At 44.4% G+C, this 20309-nt stretch overlaps 1 protein-coding gene across 2 annotated transcripts in view; it reads right to left on the reverse strand.

The window, feature by feature from the left end:
* The window catches only part of LOC122924871 (NACHT, LRR and PYD domains-containing protein 12-like), a 166851-nt gene extending 150559 nt beyond the window's left edge, over nt 1–16292 (reverse strand). For both annotated transcript variants that reach the window (XM_044276392.1, XM_044276391.1), the window contains exon 1: nt 16259–16292. The gene's annotated coding sequence lies outside the window, so the exon portion shown is untranslated. The remainder of the gene's footprint in view (nt 1–16258) is intronic.
* Between the last annotated feature and the right edge of the window lie 4017 nt (nt 16293–20309).

Genomic DNA, 20309 nt, shown 5'->3' on the forward strand with positions numbered 1-20309 from the left:
TAACAGAGAATCTGGCTTCATGTCAGCAGAGAATCAGTCTGCATGTCATAGCAGAGAATGAGGCTTCACGTCAGCCACCACTGCAACAGTCCATTGGCATATATTTAGGCCCAGCACACACACAGGCAGAGGAGAGAGGTCCCGTAACAGAGAATCTGGCTTCATGTCAGCAGAGAATCAGTCTGCATGTCATAGCAGAGAATGAGGCTTCACGTCAGCCACCACTGCAACAGTCCATTGGCATATATTTAGGCCCAGCACACACACAGGCAGAGGAGAGAGGTCCCGTAACAGAGAATCTGGCTTCATGTCAGCAGAGAATCAGTCTGCATGTCATAGCAGAGAATGAGGCTTCACGTCAGCCACCACTGCAACAGTCCATTGGCATATATTTAGGCCCAGCACACACACAGGCAGAGGAGAGAGGTCCCGTAACAGAGAATCTGTCTTCATGTCAGCAGAGAATTAGTCTGCATGTCATAGCAGAGAATGAGGCTTCACGTCACCCACCACTGCAACAGTCCATTGGCATATATTTAGGCCTAGCACACAGGCAGAGCAGAGAGGTCCCGTAACAGACAATCTGGCTTCATGACAGCAGAGAATCAGTCTGCATGTCATAGCAGAGAATGAGGCTTCACGTCACCCACCACTGCAACAGTCCATTGGCATATATTTAGGCCTAGCACACAGGCAGAGCAGAGAGGTCCCGTAACAGACAATCTGGCTTCATGTCAGCAGAGAATCAGTCTGCATGTCATAGCAGAGAATGAGGCTTCACGTCACCCACCACTGCAACAGTCCATTGGCATATATTTAGGCCTAGCACACAGGCAGAGCAGAGAGGTCCCGTAACAGACAATCTGGCTTCATGACAGCAGAGAATCAGTCTGCATGTCATAGCAGAGAATGAGGCTTCACGTCACCCACCACTGCAACAGTCCATTGGCATATATTTAGGCCTAGCACACAGGCAGAGCAGAGAGGTCCCGTAACAGACAATCTGGCTTCATGTCAGCAGAGAATCAGTCTGCATGTCATAGCAGAGAATGAGGCTTCACGTCACCCACCACTGCAACAGTCCATTGGCATATATTTAGGCCTAGCACACAGGCAGAGCAGAGAGGTCCCGTAACAGACGATCTGGCTTCATGTCAGCAGAGAATCAGTCTGCATGTCATAGCAGAGAATCAGGCTTCACGTCAGCCACCACTGCAACAGTCCATTGTCATAAATTTAGGCCCAGCACCCAGGCAGAGGAGAGAGGTCCCGTAACAGACAATCTGGCTTCATGTCAGCAGAGAATTAGTCTGCATGTCATAGCAGAGAATCAGGCTTCATGTCAGCCACCACTGCAACAGTCCATTGGCATATATTTAGGCCTAGCACACAGGCAGAGGAGAGGTTCATTCAACTTTGGGTAGCATCGCAATATAATGGTAAAATGAAAATAAAAATAGGATTGAATGAGGAAGTGCCCTGGAGTCCAATAATATATGGTTATGGGGAGGTAGTTAATGTCTAATCTGGACAAGGGACGGACAGGTCCTGTGGGATCCATGCCTGGTTCATTTTTATGAACGTCAGCTTGTCCACATTGGCTGTAGACAGGCGGCTGCGTTTGTCTGTAATGACGCCCCCTGCCGTGCTGAATACACGTTCAGACAAAACGCTGGCTGCCGGGCAGGCCAGCACCTCCAAGGCATAAAAGGCTAGCTCTGGCCACGTGGACAATTTAGAGACCCAGAAGTTGAATGGGGCCGAACCATCAGTCAGTACGTGGAGGGGTGTGCACACGTACTGTTCCACCATGTTAGTGAAATGTTGCCTCCTGCTAACACGTTGCGTATCAGGTGGTGGTGCAGTTAGCTGTGGCGTGTTGACAAAAGTTTTCCACATCTCTGCCATGCTAACCCTGCCCTCAGAGGAGCTGGCCGTGACACAGCTGCCTTGGCGACCTCTTGCTCCTCCTCTGCCTTGGCCTTGGGCTTCCACTTGTTCCCCTGTGACATTTGGGAATGCTCTCAGTAGCGCGTCTACCAACGTGCGCTTGTACTCGCGCATCTTCCTATCACGCTCCAGTGCAGGAAGTAAGGTGGGCACATTGTCTTTGTAGCGTGGATCCAGCAGGGTGGCAACCCAGTAGTCCGCACAGGTTAAAATGTGGGCAACTCTGCTGTCGTTGCGCAGGCACTGCAGCATGTAGTCGCTCATGTGTGCCAGGCTGCCCAGGGGTAAGGACAAGCTGTCCTCTGTGGGAGGCGTATCGTCATCGTCCTGCCTTTCCCCCCAGCCACGCACCAGTGATGGACCCGAGCTGCGTTGGGTGCCACCCCGCTGTGACCATGCTTCATCCTCATCCTCCTCCACCTCCTCCTCATCCTCGTCCTCCTCGTCCTCCAGTAGTGGGCCCTGGCTGGCCACATTTGTACCTGGCCTCTGCTGTTGCAAAAAACCTCCCTCTGAGTCACTTCGAAGAGACTGGCCTGAAAGTGCTAAAAATGACCCCTCTTCCTCATCCTCCTCCTCCTCCTCCTGGGCCACCTCCTGTTCCATCATCGCCCTAAGTGTTTTCTCAAGGAGACATAGAAGTGGTATTGTAACGCTGATAACGGTGTCATCGCCACTGGCCATGTTGGTGGAGTACTCGAAACAGCGCAACAGGGCACACAGGTCTCGCATGGAGGCCCAGTCATTGGTGGTGAAGTGGTGCTGTTCTGTAGTGCGACTGACCCGTGCGTGCTGCAGCTGAAACTCCACTATGGCCTGCTGCTGCTCGCACAGTCTGTCCAGCATGTGCAAGGTGGAGTTCCACCTGGTGGGCACGTCGCATATGAGGTGGTGAGCGGGAAGGCCGAAGTTACGCTGTAGCGCAGACAGGCGAGCAGCGGCAGGATGTGAACGCCGGAAGCGCGAACAGACGGCCCGCACTTTATGCAGCAGCTCTGACATGTCGGGGTAGTTGTGAATGAACTTCTGCACCACCAAATTCAGCACATGCGCCAAGCAAGGGATGTGCGTCAAATTGGCTAGTCCCAGAGCTGCAACGAGATTTCGCCCATTATCACACACCACCAGGCCGGGCTTGAGGCTCACCGGCAGCAACCACTCGTCGGTCTGTTGTTCAATACCCCGCCACAACTCCTGTGCGGTGTGGGGCCTGTCCCCCAAACATATGAGTTTCAGAATGGCCTGCTGACGTTTACCCCGGGCTGTGCTGAAGTTGGTGGTGAAGGTGTGTGGCTGACTGGATGAGCAGGTGGAAGAAGAGGAGGAGGAAGCCGAGAAGGAGGAGGTGGCAACAGGAGGCAAAGAATGTTGCCCTGCGATCCTTGGCGGCGGCAGGACGTGCGCCAAACAGCTCTCCGCCTGGGGCCCAGCTGCCACTACATTTACCCAGTGTGCAGTTAGGGAGATATAGCGTCCCTGGCCGTGCTTACTGGTCCACGTATCTGTGGTTAGGTGGACCTTGCTACAGATGGCGTTGCGCAGTGCACACTTGATTTTATCGGATACTTGGTTGTGCAGGGAAGGCACGGCTCTCTTGGAGAAGTAGTGCCGGCTGGGAACAACATACTGTGGGACAGCAAGCGACATGAGCTGTTTGAAGCTGTCTGTGTCCACCAGCCTAAATGACAGCATTTCATAGGCCAGTAGTTTAGAAATGCTGGCATTCAGGGCCAGGGATCGAGGGTGGCTAGGTGGGAATTTACGCTTTCTATCAAATGTTTGTGAGATGGAGAGCTGAACGCTGGCGTGTGACATGGTTGAGACGCTTGGTGACGGAGGTGGTGGTGGTGGTGTTGGTGGTACATCCCCTGTTTGCTGGGCGGCAGGTGCCAACGTTCCTCCAGAGGCGGAGGAAGAGGCCGAGGCGGCAGCAGCAGAATAGGCCGAGGCGGCAGCAGCAGAAGAGGTAGCAGGGGGAGCCTGAGTGACTTCCTTGGTTTTAAGGTGTTTACTCCACTGCAGTTCATGCTTTGCATGCAGGTGCCTGGTCATGCAGGTTGTGCTCAGGTTCAGAACGTTAATGCCTCGCTTCAGGCTCTGATGGCACAGCGTGCAAACCACTCGGGTCTTGTCGTCAGCACATTGTTTGAAGAAGTGCCATGCCAGGGAACTCCTTGAAGCTGCCTTTGGGGTGCTCGGTCCCAGATGGCGGCGGTCAGTAGCAGGCGGAGTCTCTTGGCGGCGGGTGTTCTGCTTTTGCCCACTGCTCCCTCTTTTGCTACGCTGTTGGCTCGGTCTCACCACTGCCTCTTCCTCCGAACTGTGAAAGTCAGTGGCACGACCTTCATTCCATGTGGGGTCTAGGACCTCATCGTCCCCTGCATCGTCTTCCACCCAGTCTTGATCCCTGACCTCCTGTTCAGTCTGCACACTGCAGAAAGACGCAGCAGTTGGCACCTGTGTTTCGTCATCATCAGAGACATGCTGAGGTGGTATTCCCATGTCCTCATCATCAGGAAACATAAGTGGTTGTGCGTCAGTGCATTCTATGTCTTTCACCGCTGGGGAAGGGCTAGGTGGATGCCCTTGGGAAACCCTGCCAGCGGAGTCTTCAAACAGCATAAGAGACTGCTGCATAACTTGAGGCTGAGACAGTTTCCCTGGTATGCATGGGGGTGATGTGACAGACTGATGGGGTTGGTTTTCAGGCGCCATCTGTGCGCTTTCTGCAGAAGACTGGGTGGGAGATAATGTGAACGTGCTGGATCCACTGTCGGCCACCCAATTGACTAATGCCTGTACCTGCTCAGGCCTTACCATCCTTAGAACGGCATTGGGCCCCACCATATATCGCTGTAAATTCTGGCGGCTACTGGGACCTGAGGTAGTTGGTACACTAGGACGTGTGGATGTGGCAGAACGGCCACGTCCTCTCCCAGCACCAGAGGGTCCACTAACACCACCACGACCATGTCCACGTCCGCGTCCCTTACTAGATGTTTTTCTCATTGTTATGGTTCACCACAACAACAAATATATTATTTGGCCCAATGTATTGTATTCAAATTCAGCGGGATATAAATTTGAGGCCTAGTATTTAGGCGCTGGGTGACCGGTATGGATTTAGTGACAGAATTAGACTTGGAAATGCACAGAAGCGTGTGTGTGAAGTTATTCTGAATGACCCAATGTGCACCTTGAATATTATATACCCTTTTTGGGATAGATTTCAAATAGCTCTGATATAGCAGGAACCACTAAATTATGAAATTGCTAAATTGGGAATTGTACTTCAACCCAGAACAAAAAATGTGCTTTGACGGGCACTAAATAACTTTCCCAGCTACAACAGTACAGCGGTAACGAGAGATTTAGAGGGATTTAAATTTGAGGCCTAGTATTTAGGCGCTGGGTGACAGGTATGGGTTTAGTGACAGAATTAGACTTGGAAATACACAGTAGCGGGTGTGTGTGAAGTTATTCTGAATGACCCAATGTGCACCTTCAATATTATATACCCTTTTTGGGATAGATTTCAAATAGCTCTGATATAGCAGGAACCACTAAATTATGAAATTGCTAAATTGGGAATTGTACTTCAACCCAGAACAAAAAATGTGCTTTGACGGACACTAAATATCTTGCCCAGCAACAACAGTACAGCGGTGGGTAACGAGAGATTTAGAGGGATTTAAATTTGAGGCCTAGTATTTAGGCGCTGGGTCACCGGTATGGATTTAGTGACAGAATTAGACTTGGAAATGCACAGAAGCGTGTGTGTGAAGTTATTCTGAATGACCCTATGTGCACCTTCAATATTATATACCCTTTTAGGGATAGATTTCAAATAGCTCTGATATAGCAGAAACCACTAAATTATGAAATTGCTAAATTGGGAATTGTACTTCAACCCAGAACAAAAAATGTGCTTTGACGGACACTAAATATCTTGCCCAGCAACAACAGTACAGCGGTGGGTAACGAGAGATTTAGAGGGATTTAAATTTGAGGCCTAGTATTTAGGCGCTGGGTGACAGGTATGGGTTTAGTGACAGAATTAGACTTGGAAATACACAGTAGCGGGTGTGTGTGAAGTTATTCTGAATGACCCAATGTGCACCTTCAATATTATATACCCTTTTTGGGATAGATTTCAAATAGCTCTGATATAGCAGGAACCACTAAATTATGAAATTGCTAAATTGGGAATTGTACTTCAACCCAGAACAAAAAATGTGCTTTGACGGACACTAAATATCTTGCCCAGCAACAACAGTACAGTGGTGGGTAACGAGAGATTTAGAGGGATTTAAATTTGAGGCCTAGTATTTAGGCGCTGGGTCACCGGTATGGATTTAGTGACAGAATTAGACTTGGAAATGCACAGAAGCGTGTGTGTGAAGTTATTCTGAATGACCCTATGTGCACCTTCAATATTATATACCCTTTTAGGGATAGATTTCAAATAGCTCTGATATAGCAGAAACCACTAAATTATGAAATTGCTAAATTGGGAATTGTACTTCAACCCAGAACAAAAAATGTGCTTTGACGGACACTAAATATCTTGCCCAGCAACAACAGTACAGCGGTGGGTAACGAGAGATTTAGAGGGATTTAAATTTGAGGCCTAGTATTTAGGCGCTGGGTCACCGGTATGGATTTAGTGACAGAATTAGACTTGGAAATGCACAGAAGCGTGTGTGTGAAGTTATTCTGAATGACCCTATGTGCACCTTCAATATTATATACCCTTTTAGGGATAGATTTCAAATAGCTCTGATATAGCAGAAACCACTAAATTATGAAATTGCTAAATTGGGAATTGTACTTCAACCCAGAACAAAAAATGTGCTTTGACGGACACTAAATATCTTGCCCAGCAACAACAGTACAGCGGTGGGTAACGAGAGATTTAGAGGGATTTAAATTTGAGGCCTAGTATTTAGGCGCTGGGTCACCGGTATGGATTTAGTGACAGAATTAGACTTGGAAATGCACAGAAGCGTGTGTGTGAAGTTATTCTGAATGACCCTATGTGCACCTTCAATATTATATACCCTTTTAGGGATAGATTTCAAATAGCTCTGATATAGCAGAAACCACTAAATTATGAAATTGCTAAATTGGGAATTGTACTTCAACCCAGAACAAAAAATGTGCTTTGACGGACACTAAATATCTTGCCCAGCAACAACAGTACAGTGGTGGGTAACGAGAGATTTAGAGGGATTTAAATTTGAGGCCTAGTATTTAGGCGCTGGGTCACCGGTATGGATTTAGTGACAGAATTAGACTTGGAAATGCACAGAAGCGTGTGTGTGAAGTTATTCTGAATGACCCTATGTGCACCTTCAATATTATATACCCTTTTAGGGATAGATTTCAAATAGCTCTGATATAGCAGAAACCACTAAATTATGAAATTGCTAAATTGGGAATTGTACTTCAACCCAGAACAAAAAATGTGCTTTGACGGACACTAAATATCTTGCCCAGCAACAACAGTACAGCGGTGGGTAACGAGAGATTTAGAGGGATTTAAATTTGAGGCCTAGTATTTAGGCGCTGGGTGACAGGTATGGGTTTAGTGACAGAATTAGACTTGGAAATACACAGTAGCGGGTGTGTGTGAAGTTATTCTGAATGACCCAATGTGCACCTTCAATATTATATACCCTTTTTGGGATAGATTTCAAATAGCTCTGATATAGCAGGAACCACTAAATTATGAAATTGCTAAATTGGGAATTGTATTTCAACCCAGAACAAGAAATGTGCTTGAACGGACACTAAATAACTCGCCCAGCTACAGCACTAGGGACAGATTTATCTGGATATAAATTTGAGGCCTAGTATTTAGGCGCTGGGTGACCGGTATGGATTTAGTGACAGAATTAGACTGGGATATGGCCAAAAAATGAACAGACTATTGCTGGTTAAATGCACTTGGTGTGACAGCTTCACCCTGATGTAGGCTTTAGCCAAAAAACAACCACACCATTGAGGGTTAAATGCACTTGGTGACAGGCGCAGCTTGCCCCTGATTTTGTATATGGCCAAAAAATGAACAGACTATTGCTGGTTAAATGCACTTGGTGTGACAGCTTCACCCTGATGTAGGCTTTAGCCAAAAAACAACCACACCATTGAGGGTTAAATGCACTTGGTGACAGGCGCAGCTTGCCCCTGATTTTGTATATGGCCAAAAAATGAACAGACTATTGCTGGTTAAATGCACTTGGTGTGACAGCTTCACCCTGATGTAGGCTTTAGCCAAAAAACAACCACACCATTGAGGGTTAAATGCACTTGGTCGCAGCTTGTGCTGGCGCACCACAAGACACAAAATGGCCGCCGATCACCCCAGAAAAATGAGACTGACAAACGGTCTGTGCAGCCTAAAAACAGTGAGCAATTGAGGATCAGCAGCTCAATGATCCACAGCTGCAGATCGATCAGTTAATCAAGTCCTTTGGAGGAGTTAATCTGCCTAATCTCGCCCTACTGTCGCAGCCGCAACCTCTCCCTACGCTAATCAGAGCAGAGTGACGGGCGGCGCTATGTGACTCCAGCTTAAATAGAGGCTGGGTCACATGGTGCTCTGGCCAATCACAGCCATGCCAATAGTAGGCATGGCTGTGATGGCCTCTTGGGGCAAGTAGTATGACGCTTGTTGATTGGCTGCTTTGCAGCCTTTCAAAAAGCGCCAAGAAAGCGTCACAAAAGCGCGAAGAAAGCGACGAACACCGAACCCGAACCCGGACTTTTACGAAAATGTCCGGGTTCGGGTCCGTGTCACGGACACCCCAAAATTCGGTACGAACCCGAACTATACAGTTCGAGTTCGCTCATCCCTATTTGTAAACCCAGTTTTGAATACCTTGAGGGGTGTACTTTCTTAGATGGAGTCACTGTTTTGGAATTTCATTTCTAGGGGTGCAACGGGGGGCTTGAAATGGGACATGGTATAAACAAAACCAGTCCTGCAAAATCTGCCTTCCAAAACCAATATGGCGTTCCCCTCCTTCTATGTCTTCCCGTTTGGCCAAACAGTAGTTTAGGACCACATATGGGGTGTTTTTGCAAACTACAGAATCAGGGAAACCCATATTGAGTTTTGTTTGGCAGTTAACCCTTACTTTATTACTGGAAAAAAATGGGTTAAAATTGAAAATTTTCCCCAAAAAATCGAAATTCTTAAATGTTATGTCCATTTGCCATGAAGTCTTGTGGAAGACCTAAAGAGTTAACAAAGTTTGTAAAATCAGTTTTAAATACCATGAGGGGTGTAGTTTCTAAAATGGGGTCATTTTTTGGTGGTTTCTATTACGTAAGCCTCACAAAGTGACTTCAGACCTGGACTGGTCTATAAAAAGTGGGATTTGGAAAATTTCTGAAAAATTTCAAAATTTGCTTCTAAACTTCTAAGCTATGTAACATCCCCAAAAAATAAAATGGCATTCCCAAAATAATACAAACATGAAGTAGACATATGGGGAATGTAAAGTCATCACAATTTGTGGGGGTATTTGTCATGGTCTTACCTTCTTGCTGTTCTCCTTCGTTTGACATGTGCTGGCGGCCATCTTGGTTTCTGGGTTTCTTGTAGCCTCCCACCCTGCGGCTTCTCCTTCCCACTGGGAGGAGCTGGATGCCTGCTCATATATATAGGAGGTCTGTGGCTTCAGTTCCTTGCTTGGTCCTCCTGTGTTCACATGCTTCTAAGACTGCTGCTGCTTCTGGTTCCTGATCCTGGCTTCGTCTGACTACCCTGCTGGTTCCTGATCCAGGCTTCGTCTGACTACCCTGCTGGTTCCTGATCCAGGCTTCGTCTGACTACCCTTCTGGTTCCTGACCTCTGGCTTCGCAAGACCCTGCTTCGGTTTAGCCATCCGTTTGGACTTTTGCCTTACAGCTTGATTTTCAATAAAGCCTTCTTATTTCCACTTATCTCTTGTTGTACGTCTGGTTCATGGTTCCATGACAGTATTACTATGTAAATTTTTGGGTAAATTAGGTATTTTTTTGTGCAAATAAATTAACTTTTTTGACCCCATTTTAGCAGTGTCATGAAGTACAATATGTGATGAAAAAATAATCTTAGAATGGCATGGGTAAGTCAAAGCGTTTTTAAGTTATCAGCACTTAAAGTGACACTGGTCAGATTTTAAAAAAATGGCCAGGTCCTTAAGGTGAAATAGGGCTGAGTCCTTAAGGGGTTAAAGGGAACCTGTCATGATCTTTATGCTGACCGCACTGAGGGCAGTATAAAGTAGTGACAGAAATGCTGATTTCAGCGGTGTGTCACACATCAGCTAAAAGTGAGTGGTTGCTGAGAACCAGCATCATAATCATTGCAGCCCAGCCCTTAAAAAAAAAAAAAGAGTCAAATCTACCTGCAAAGAGTCAGAGTTATTCATAATCTCCAGCTGTCCCATCCATCTACTGATGATTGGCAGTTCTCTCCTAGAAAGAGAGGGAGAAAACTAGATAGAAGACTGTCAATCATCAGCATGTGGGCAGGGAGAGCAGGATTTCATGAATGACCATGACTCTTCTCAGGTAGATTTGACTCTTTTCAAGGCCTGGGCTGCAATGATTATGATGCTGGTTCTTGGCAACCACTTACTTTTAACTGATGTGTGACACACCGCTTAAATCAGCATTTCTGTCACTACTTTATGCTGCCCTCAGTGAGGTCAGCATAAAGTTGATGACAGGTTCCCTTTAATCTTAGGGGATCTCCTCAAACCAAAGTATTCAAAGGAATCAGAAATATTCAAGATGTTCAAGGAGCCTTCATTGGAAAGCTGAAATCTGTCTATGGGCATAAGAGTGGTTTTTGACCAATTAATATCAAAACCTGAAACTTCGCAAAAGGCATTAACTGTCTGAATAATTTTTGGAAGTGTAATATTAGTATGATGTATGAAAAATAATACGTCATCTGCATATAAAGAAATGCGATCATCCCTCCCCAATGTCCCAAACCCTTCAATCACTAAATCTTGCCTTACCCTAACTGCAGGAGGCTCGATATACGGTATATATAAAAAAATAATGGGGAAATAGGGCATCCTTGATGAGTACTTTTATTTAATAGAAAACTATTTGTCAAACTATTTAATCTAGCCTTGGGGGACTTATACAAAAGCTTAACCATATTTATGAACTTGAGTCCAAGTCCCATCTTTCCCAAAACCTTCCAGAGGAATCTCCACTCCACCCTATCGAAGGCCTTAGAGGCATCAAGCGACAGGATGGAGCGAGAGATCTCCCAAGAGGATTGTATATTGGCATACAGGCGATGCAGATTATAATGGGTACCCTTATTGGGAATAATCCATTCTGGTTGGGGTGTATAATTGATGTAATTTCCTTGGCAGGTCTCGTAGCCAGAGCCCTTGAAACAAGCTTCACATCAGTGTTTAATAAGGAGATCGGCCTATATGCCTCTACATCTAAGGGATCCTTACCTATATTTAATATTAGTATTATAACAGCTTCTGTCATTGATTCTGGAAAAATACCATCCTCCAAAGATTCAGTGAATACCTCCAATAAACAGGGGAGAATAACCTCCTTATATTTACAGTAAAATTCATACGGAAATCTATCTGAACCAGGGGAGGAGTTTCCAGAACAAGAATTTATTGCTGCGTCCAACTCCTGCCAGGAAAGTTCATGATCAAGAAATTCTCTTTGAGTGTCTGTTAGAACTGGTAGAGAGATGGAGTCCAAATATGCATCCATCATTCCATCTGAAATAATCTTATCTGAGTTATATAAATCCACAAAATAGTTAACAAAAATTTGCTTTATAGATTCTTGATCTTCTATGGTTAAACCTTCATGCAAACGAATAGTTACTATCTCTTTTTTTTGGTCCTGGTTCGAGATCACCCTGGGCTGCCCGATTCGGCAAAGTATTTTTGTCTCTTAAAGAAAAGCCTCTTGAGCCTTATTCAGAAGAAAATCGGAATAAGCCTGACTTACATTCTCCATAATTTGCCTATTTTCTTCTGTTTTATTCCTGGAAAATTCCTTAGTGGCACCTACCACTAGTTCTTTTAGTTCCCTTTCTTTCATGCCATAGCCCTTTCGTAAATTAGAGATGTTACTAATAAATAAGCCCCTCATAAAAGCCTTGAAGGTGTCCCATACCACTTGAATTTTTACTGACTTATAGTTGGTACCCCAGAAACGGACAATCTCCTGTTCCATCATTCTATGAATATCCATTATGGAGATCCAATGGGGATTTATTCTAAATGGGGGTCTTACCCAATCTTTGTCAACCATCATGGATACTTCAAGAGTAAATGGTACATGGTCTGATAAGGCCCTGGCCTCATATTTCATCTGCTTTATACATCTAAGATAATTTTTATTTATCAAAGCCTGGTCTATCCTAGACATAGATTTTCCAGCTTTACTTAACAACTATGCTTTTTTCCCCTTCCCCATATACCCCCATACATCAACAAAGCCTGATTCTAGGCAAAATCGTGCCAAGGGAACCCTTGTGCAGAAGTATGAATTTCTTCGCCCATTGAAATTCTATCAATTCCTGAATTGATAACACAATTAAAGTCCCCATTAATTATTGATGGGCATTCAGGCCATTGATCCATGAAAGTTAATACATGAGTAAAGAAGTACATATAAAGAAAAGGATGGTGAAATATAAATAAAAGCCAAAATACATAATGTTCCAGAAAGTTTTCCATAAAAAAAACACAAATCTACCTTGCTTATCAATATAGAATGCCTGACAGACAAAATCTATTAGTTTATGAACTATCACTGTCACTCCTCTAGAATAACTAGAGAAAGTGGAGTAATAAATCTGCTTGGCCCATCCCCTACTGATCCACCTAACTGTCTCCCCAGTGAGGTGGGTCTCCACTAGGCAGACAATAGCTGGTAGGTGTCTCTGTACTAAGTCAAGAACCGCCTGTCTTTTTAACCTATCCACTAGACCCCGAACATTCCAAGTTAGAATTTTAGTTGACATCAGCCCAGTCAATAAGATCCCAGAAAAAAATGGTATTCAGCTTCCCAGCCACCCATCCCCTCCTCCAAAGAGACAAACCGCAATCTATCCTATAAACCCCCCCAAACCTCTTGACCCGCCATATTGCTGCACCAGATCTCTTAACCAAGACCACTCCTCCCCCTCTCCTCCACCCACACCAAAAATATTTAGAAAACAAGTGCCTATATATTGTTCCGGTCAAGCCAATCTGTCACAAAACTAGGGGTATAAAAAAAGCATTTCCCCATTAAAAATTATCAGAAATGTAGCCGGATAAACAAAAGAATACTTAATGTCCTTCTCTTGGAGCCGTTTTTTTACTGAAATAAAGCTACGTTTCTTTTCTTGGATCTCTTTAGAAAAGTCAGTAAAAAAGGACACTTTACTTCCATTGTACAAGATCAGAGGACATTCCCTGACCCTTCTGAAAATCAAATCACTATCTCGGGAAACCTGTATTTTCGCTAGTAGTACGCCAGTAGTGGCTGCCTTCGCGGGATAGGTTTCCCCTCACTACCCGGTGTGCTCTTTCCACCAGGAAATTGCAACTTATGCCCTAGTACAGTCAGGCAATGTTGAGAGTTGTAGTTCTGTCCCATTATAGCCCTCTACATGTAATTGCAACTTATGCCCTAGTACGGTCAGGTAATGCTGGGAGTTGTAGTTCTGTCCTATTATAGCCCTCTACATGGAATTGCAACTCTTGCCCTAGTACAGTCTGGTAATGCTATATATATTATATAGAGGTTTATGACTGGCTGTATAGTTACAGTACATAACTGCAGCTTGTCCTGTGTGTGGACGGTATGTGGTCAGGTATATGACTGGCTGTATAGTTACAGTATATAACCGCAGCTTGTCCTATGTGTGGACGGTATGTGGTCAGGTATATGACTGCTGTATAGTTACAGTATATGACTGCAGCTTGTCCTGTGTGTGGATGGTATGTGGTCAGGTATATGACCGGCTGTATAGTTACAGTATATAACTGCAGCTTGTCCTGTGTGTGGACGGTATGTGGTCAGGTATATGACTGGCTGTATAGTTACAGTATATAACTGCAGCTTGTCCTGTGTGTGGACGGTATGTGGTCAGGTATATGACTGGCTGTATAGTTACAGTATATAACTGCAGCTTGTCCTGTGTGTGGACGGTATGTGGTCAGGTATATGACTGGCTGTATAGTTACAGTATATAACTGCAGCTTGTCCTGTGTGTGGACGGTATGTGGTCAGGTATATGACTGCTGTATAGTTACAGTATATAACCGCAGCTTGTCCTATGTGTGGACGGTATGTGGTCAGGTATATGACTGGCTGTATAGTTACAGTATATAACCACAGCTTGTCCTGTGTGTGGACGGTATGTGGTCAGGTATATGACCGGCTGTATAGTTACAGTATATAACCGCAGCTTGTCCTGTGTGTGGACGGTATGTGGTCAGGTATATGACCGGCTGTATAGTTACAGTATATAACCGCAGCTTGTCCTGTGTGTGGACGGTATGTGGTCAGGTATATGACTGGCTGTATAGTTACAGTATATAACTGCAGCTTGTCCTGTGTGTGGACGGTATGTGGTCAGGTATATGACTGGCTGTATAGTTACAGTATATAACTGCAGCTTGTCCTGTGTGTGGACGGTATGTGGTCAGGTATATGAATGGCTGTATAGTTACAGTATATAACTGCAGCTTGTCCTATGTGTGGACGGTATGTGGTCAGGTATATGACTGGCTGTATAGTTACAGTATATAACCGCAGCTTGTCCTGTGTGTGGACGGTATGTGGTCAGGTATATGACTGGCTGTATAGTTACAGTATATAACCGCAGCTTTTCCTATGTGTGGATGGTATGTGGTCAGGTATATGACTGGCTGTATAATTACAGTATATAACCGCAGCTTGTCCTGTGTGTGGACGGTATGTGGTCAGGTATATGACCGGCTGTATAATTACAGTATATAACTGCAGCTTGTCCTGTGTGTGGACGGTATGTGGTCAGGTATATGACTGGCTGTATAGTTACAGTATATAACTGCAGCTTGTCCTGTGTGTGGACGGTATGTGGTCAGGTATATGACTGGCTGTATAGTTACAGTATATAACCGCAGCTTGTCCTATGTGTGGATGGTATGTGGTCAGGTATATGACTGGCTGTATAGTTACAGTATATAACTGCAGCTTGTCCTATGTGTGGATGGTATGTGGTCAGGTATATGACCGGCTGTATAGTTACAGTATATAACCGCAGCTTGTCCTGTATGCGGACAGTATATTGTCAGGTATAGGACCGCTGTATAGTTACAGTATATAACGGCAGCTTGTCCTATGTGTGGACGGTATGTGGTCAGGTATATGACCGGCTGTATAGTTACAGTATATAACCGCAGCTTGTCCTGTGTGTGGACGGTATGTGGTCAGGTATATGACTGGCTGTATAGTTACAGTACATAACTGCAGCTTGTCCTGTGTGTGGACTGTATGTGGTCAGGTATATGACCGGCTGTATAGTTACAGTATATAACCGCAGCTTGTCCTGTGTGTGGACGGTATGTGGTCAGGTATATGACTGGCTTTATAATTACAGTATATAACTGCAGCTTGTCCTGTGTGTGGACGGTATGTGGTCAGGTATATGACCGGCTGTATAGTTACAGTATATAACTGCAGCTTGTCCTGTGTGTTGGCGGTATGTGGTCAGGTATATGACTGCTGTATAGTTACAGTATATAACTGCAGCTTGTCCTGTGTGTGGACGGTATGTGGTCAGGTATATGACTGGCTGTATAGTTACAGTATATAACCGCAGCTTGTCCTATGTGTGGACGGTATGTGGTCAGGTATATGACCGGCTGTATAGTTACAGTATATAACCGCAGCTTGTCCTGTGTGTGGACGGTATGTGGTCAGGTATATGACTGGCTGTATAGTTACAGTATATAACTGCAGCTTGTCCTATGTGTGGACAGTATGTGGTCAGGTATATGACTGGCTGTATAGTTACAGTATATAACCGCAGCTTGTCCTGTATGCGGACAGTGTATTGTCAGGTATAGGACCGCTGTATAGTTACAGTATATAACCGCAGCTTGTTCTCTGTGTCACACCCAGGATTTTTTTCATTCAGTAGTAACTCCCTGAACCTGACCTAGAACTGGATCTTCCTGAAAGTCTGTGACCCCCTCATATTAGGGAGCAGTGTGAGACCCCCCACAATAACACAAGAGACCCTGTATATACAGTATATAAGAGATGAATGTCTTACCTGAATTCCGTACACAGCAAGTAGAAATACAAGATCTCCGGAGAAGAGTAAAGTCCAGAGCAGAGAAAGGAGGAACCACACCAAGTTATTTTTTAACATTCAGTTCTGCTGATATTATCCCTATAAGGTGTGAATGATATTTAGTCTCCTTACAGATTATTGAATGCAAAGAGTCAGTGTCTCAAAGAAAAAAATTAAGACTATTTCTTTATAAAGTACAATAAATACATGAGCACAATACGGTGCAGGAACAGTCTAAAACCAGTATAAAACACAATTTGCAGTCCAGTCCAGAAATGGGTATATTTTGTGCTGCGGGCCCGGCAGCTACTATATATCTTTATATACACTCACCTAAAGAATTATTAGGAACACCTGTTCTATTTCTCATTACTGCGATTATCTAGTCAACCAATCACATGGCAGTTGCTTCAATGCATGTAGGGTTGTGGTCCTGGTCAAGACAATCTCCTGAACTCCAAACTGAATGTCAGAATGGGAAAGAAAGGTGGGCTACAACAGCAGAAGACCCCACCGGGTACCACTCATCTCCACTACAAATAGGAAAAAGAGGCTACAATTTGCACGAGCTCACCAAAATTGTACTGTTGAAGACTGGAAAAATGTTGCCTGGTCTGATGAGTCTTGATTTCTGTTGAGACATTTAAATGGTAGAGTCCGAATTTGGTGTAAACAGAATGAGAACATGTATCCATCATGCCTTGTTACCACTGTGCAGGCTGGTGGTGGTGGTGTAATGGTGTGGGGGATGTTTTCTGGGCACACTTTAGGCCCCCTTAGTGCCAATTGGCCATCGTTTAAATGCCACGGGCTACCAGAGCATTGTTTCTGACCATGTCCATCCCTTCATGACCACCATGTACCCATCCTCTGATGGCTACTTCCAGCAGGATAATGCACCATGTCACAAAGCTCCAATCATTTCAAATTGGTTTCTTGAACACGACAATGAGTTCACTGGACTAAAATGGCCCCACAGTCACCAGATCTCAACCCAATAGAGCATCTTTGGGATGTGGTGGAACGGGAGCTTCGTGCTCTGGATGTGCATCCCTCAAATCTCCATCAACTGCAAGATGCTATCCTATCAATATGGGCCAACATTTCTAAAGAATGCTGTGGAAAACCTTGTGGAATCAATGCCACGTAGAATTAAGGCAGTTCTGAAGGCAAAAGGGGGTCCAACACCGTATTAGTATGGTGCTCCTAATAATTCTTTAGGTGAGTGTATATGGGTCCATAAAATCATAAAAAAGCAGGAGTATCCCCCCGTATAGTAACATAATACAATAGCAGCGCTCTGATCGCGCCGCAGTGTCGGATAGATAATCTTCCTGAATATATGCAGCAGGTACGGCTATACCTTACCGCGCTTTATGTCCTGTGCGCTGCTGTCCACCTGCAGATTGGAGCGCTTCTGTTTAAATGCAACTCCTCAGCTGCAGATGGGGCCGCGTACATGCGCCGTGGTGCTCTTCCGTCTGATGGTTGCTATATTGCGGGTAGTTGTGCAGTCCGTGGAGAGTGCGCTTGTTGGTGGTGGCAGCGTAATGTTTTTCTTGATAAGAGAAATATAATTTTTCACAGAAGTTCGGGCTCTTGCTTTATAAAGTTCAGCTATACGCGTTTCTGGGCTTCGGCCCCCTCCTCAGTAGCCACAAAATAAGGGCTCATTCACACGACCATATGTATTTTGGGGTCTGCAAAACGGAACAGCATGGCCATAACAGAACAGTCCTATACTTGTCCGTTATGCGGCCAATAATAGGACTTGTTCTATTTTTTTGCTGAAGGGACATGCGGACATATGCAAAAGGAATGCGCACAGAGTCATTTCCGTTTTTTTTGCGGCCCCCATTGACGTGAATGGTTCCACATACGGGTTTAAAAAAAAACAACAGAACAGACATGTAAACAAAATACGCTCGTGTGCATGAGTCCTAAGTCTGTAGGGACAGAAGCTATTAATTATAAGGAGAACATTTCACCCAGAAAACATGGAAGCTGAGCTCTGACTGGTTGCTATCGGCAACTAAGACAGTTTTCCTGTCAGTGAGGCCCATGCTCTCCATTATACTCCAGTTCCACTTACGTAGATACACACTTACCTCACCTGATGGAAGCAGTCAGCAGGACCCTGGAAGCTGCTGATGTCCTCTTCTAATGGAAAGTGTAGGAGCCATCAGCAGGAGCAGAGGCAGAAGTGCTGGTGCCAGGAGCTTCTACCACCCTGCAGTAAGGAGGCCTCTGATTGGTTACAGCAGGCGCCTCTCACAAATGCTGGGCTGTTCCTGTGACCCAGGTGCTGCTCCCCATGAGCACTGTGCAGGTCCCTGCAATACTAGACACTGGGTGGACATGATGGGAGTAATGGCAGATACCTGTACACAGCCCCTGTCCTCCCCTATCCTCCAGACTCCAGCACACCAGGTGTCATGGAGAAGCTGCATTACCCAGCAGTAATCTGTGATATATCAGCCATGTCTGCAGTGTGTGAGGTAAGTGGGGAGATACCTGAGGAAACATGGCGGCTACAGGACTTGCTGAGGTAATGTGTGAGGAAAACTGCCCTAGTGATCCACAGCAACCAATCAGATTCCACCTTTCAAATTTCATAGCTCATTTGGAAAATGATAGGTGGAATTTGATTGGTTGCTATGGGAAACTGAGGCAGTTTTTTCTTACTCCAGTTTAAGAAATCCCCATCCACTATATTTCCTTATGCAGAAGCTGATACTACACTAGTACAAGATGTGTGAGGTAACAATACTCCCAAATATGATGCAGAAGCTGATACTACACTAGTACAAGATGTGTGAGGTAATAATACTCCCATATATGATGTAGAAGCTGATACTACACTAGTACAAGATGTGTGAGGTAATTATAATCCTATATATGATGTAGAAGCTTATACTACACTAGTACAGGATGTGTGAGGTAATAATACTCCCATATATGATGTAGAAGCTTATACTACACTAGTACAAGAGGTGTGAGGTAATAATACTCCTATATATAATGTAGAAGCTTATACTACACTAGTACAGGATGTGTGAGGTAATAATACTCCTATATATAATGTAGAAGCTTATACTACACTAGTACAAGATGTGTGAGGTAATAATACTCCCATATATGATGTAGAAGCTTATACTACACTAGTACAGGATGTGTGAGGTAATAATACTCCTATATATGATGTAGAAGATTATACTATACAAGTACAAGACGTGTGAGGTAATAATACTCCCATATATGATGTAGAGGCTAACATTACACCAGTACATGAAGTGTGAAGTAACAATACTCCCATATATAATTTAGAAGGTTGTACTATACCAGAACATAATGTGTGAGGTAATAATACTCCCATATATGATGTAGAAGCTGATACTACACCAGTACATAATGTGTGAGGTAATAATACTCCTATGTATAATGTAAAAGCTGATACTACACCAGTAGATAATATGATGTAGAAGCTGATACTACACCAGCACATGATATGTGAGGTAATAATACTCCATAAATGATGTAGAAGCTAATACTACACCAGTACATGATGTTTGAAGTAATAATACTCCCATGTATGATGCAGAAACTGATACTACACCAGTACATGATCATGAGGTAATAATATTCCCATATATGATGCAAAAGCTGATACTACACTAGTACAAGACGTATGAGGTAATAATACTCCCATATATGATTTAGAAGCTGATAATACACTAGTACATGATGTGTAAGTTAATACTCCTATATATGATATAGAAGTGGATACTACACCAGTACATGATGTGTGAGGTAATAATACTTCCATATATGATGTAGAAGTATATACTACACCAGTACATGATTTGTGAAGTAATAATATTCCTGTGTATAATGTAGAAACTAATACTACACCAGTATATGATGTGTGAGGTAACAATACTTCCATATATGATGTAGAATCTGATACTACACCAGTACATGATGTGTGAGGTAGTAATAGTTCCATATATGTTGTAGAAGCTGATACTAC

The sequence above is a fragment of the Bufo gargarizans genome, chromosome 1 (assembly GCF_014858855.1).
Source record: "Bufo gargarizans isolate SCDJY-AF-19 chromosome 1, ASM1485885v1, whole genome shotgun sequence".
Taxonomy (NCBI): Eukaryota; Metazoa; Chordata; class Amphibia; order Anura; family Bufonidae; genus Bufo; species Bufo gargarizans.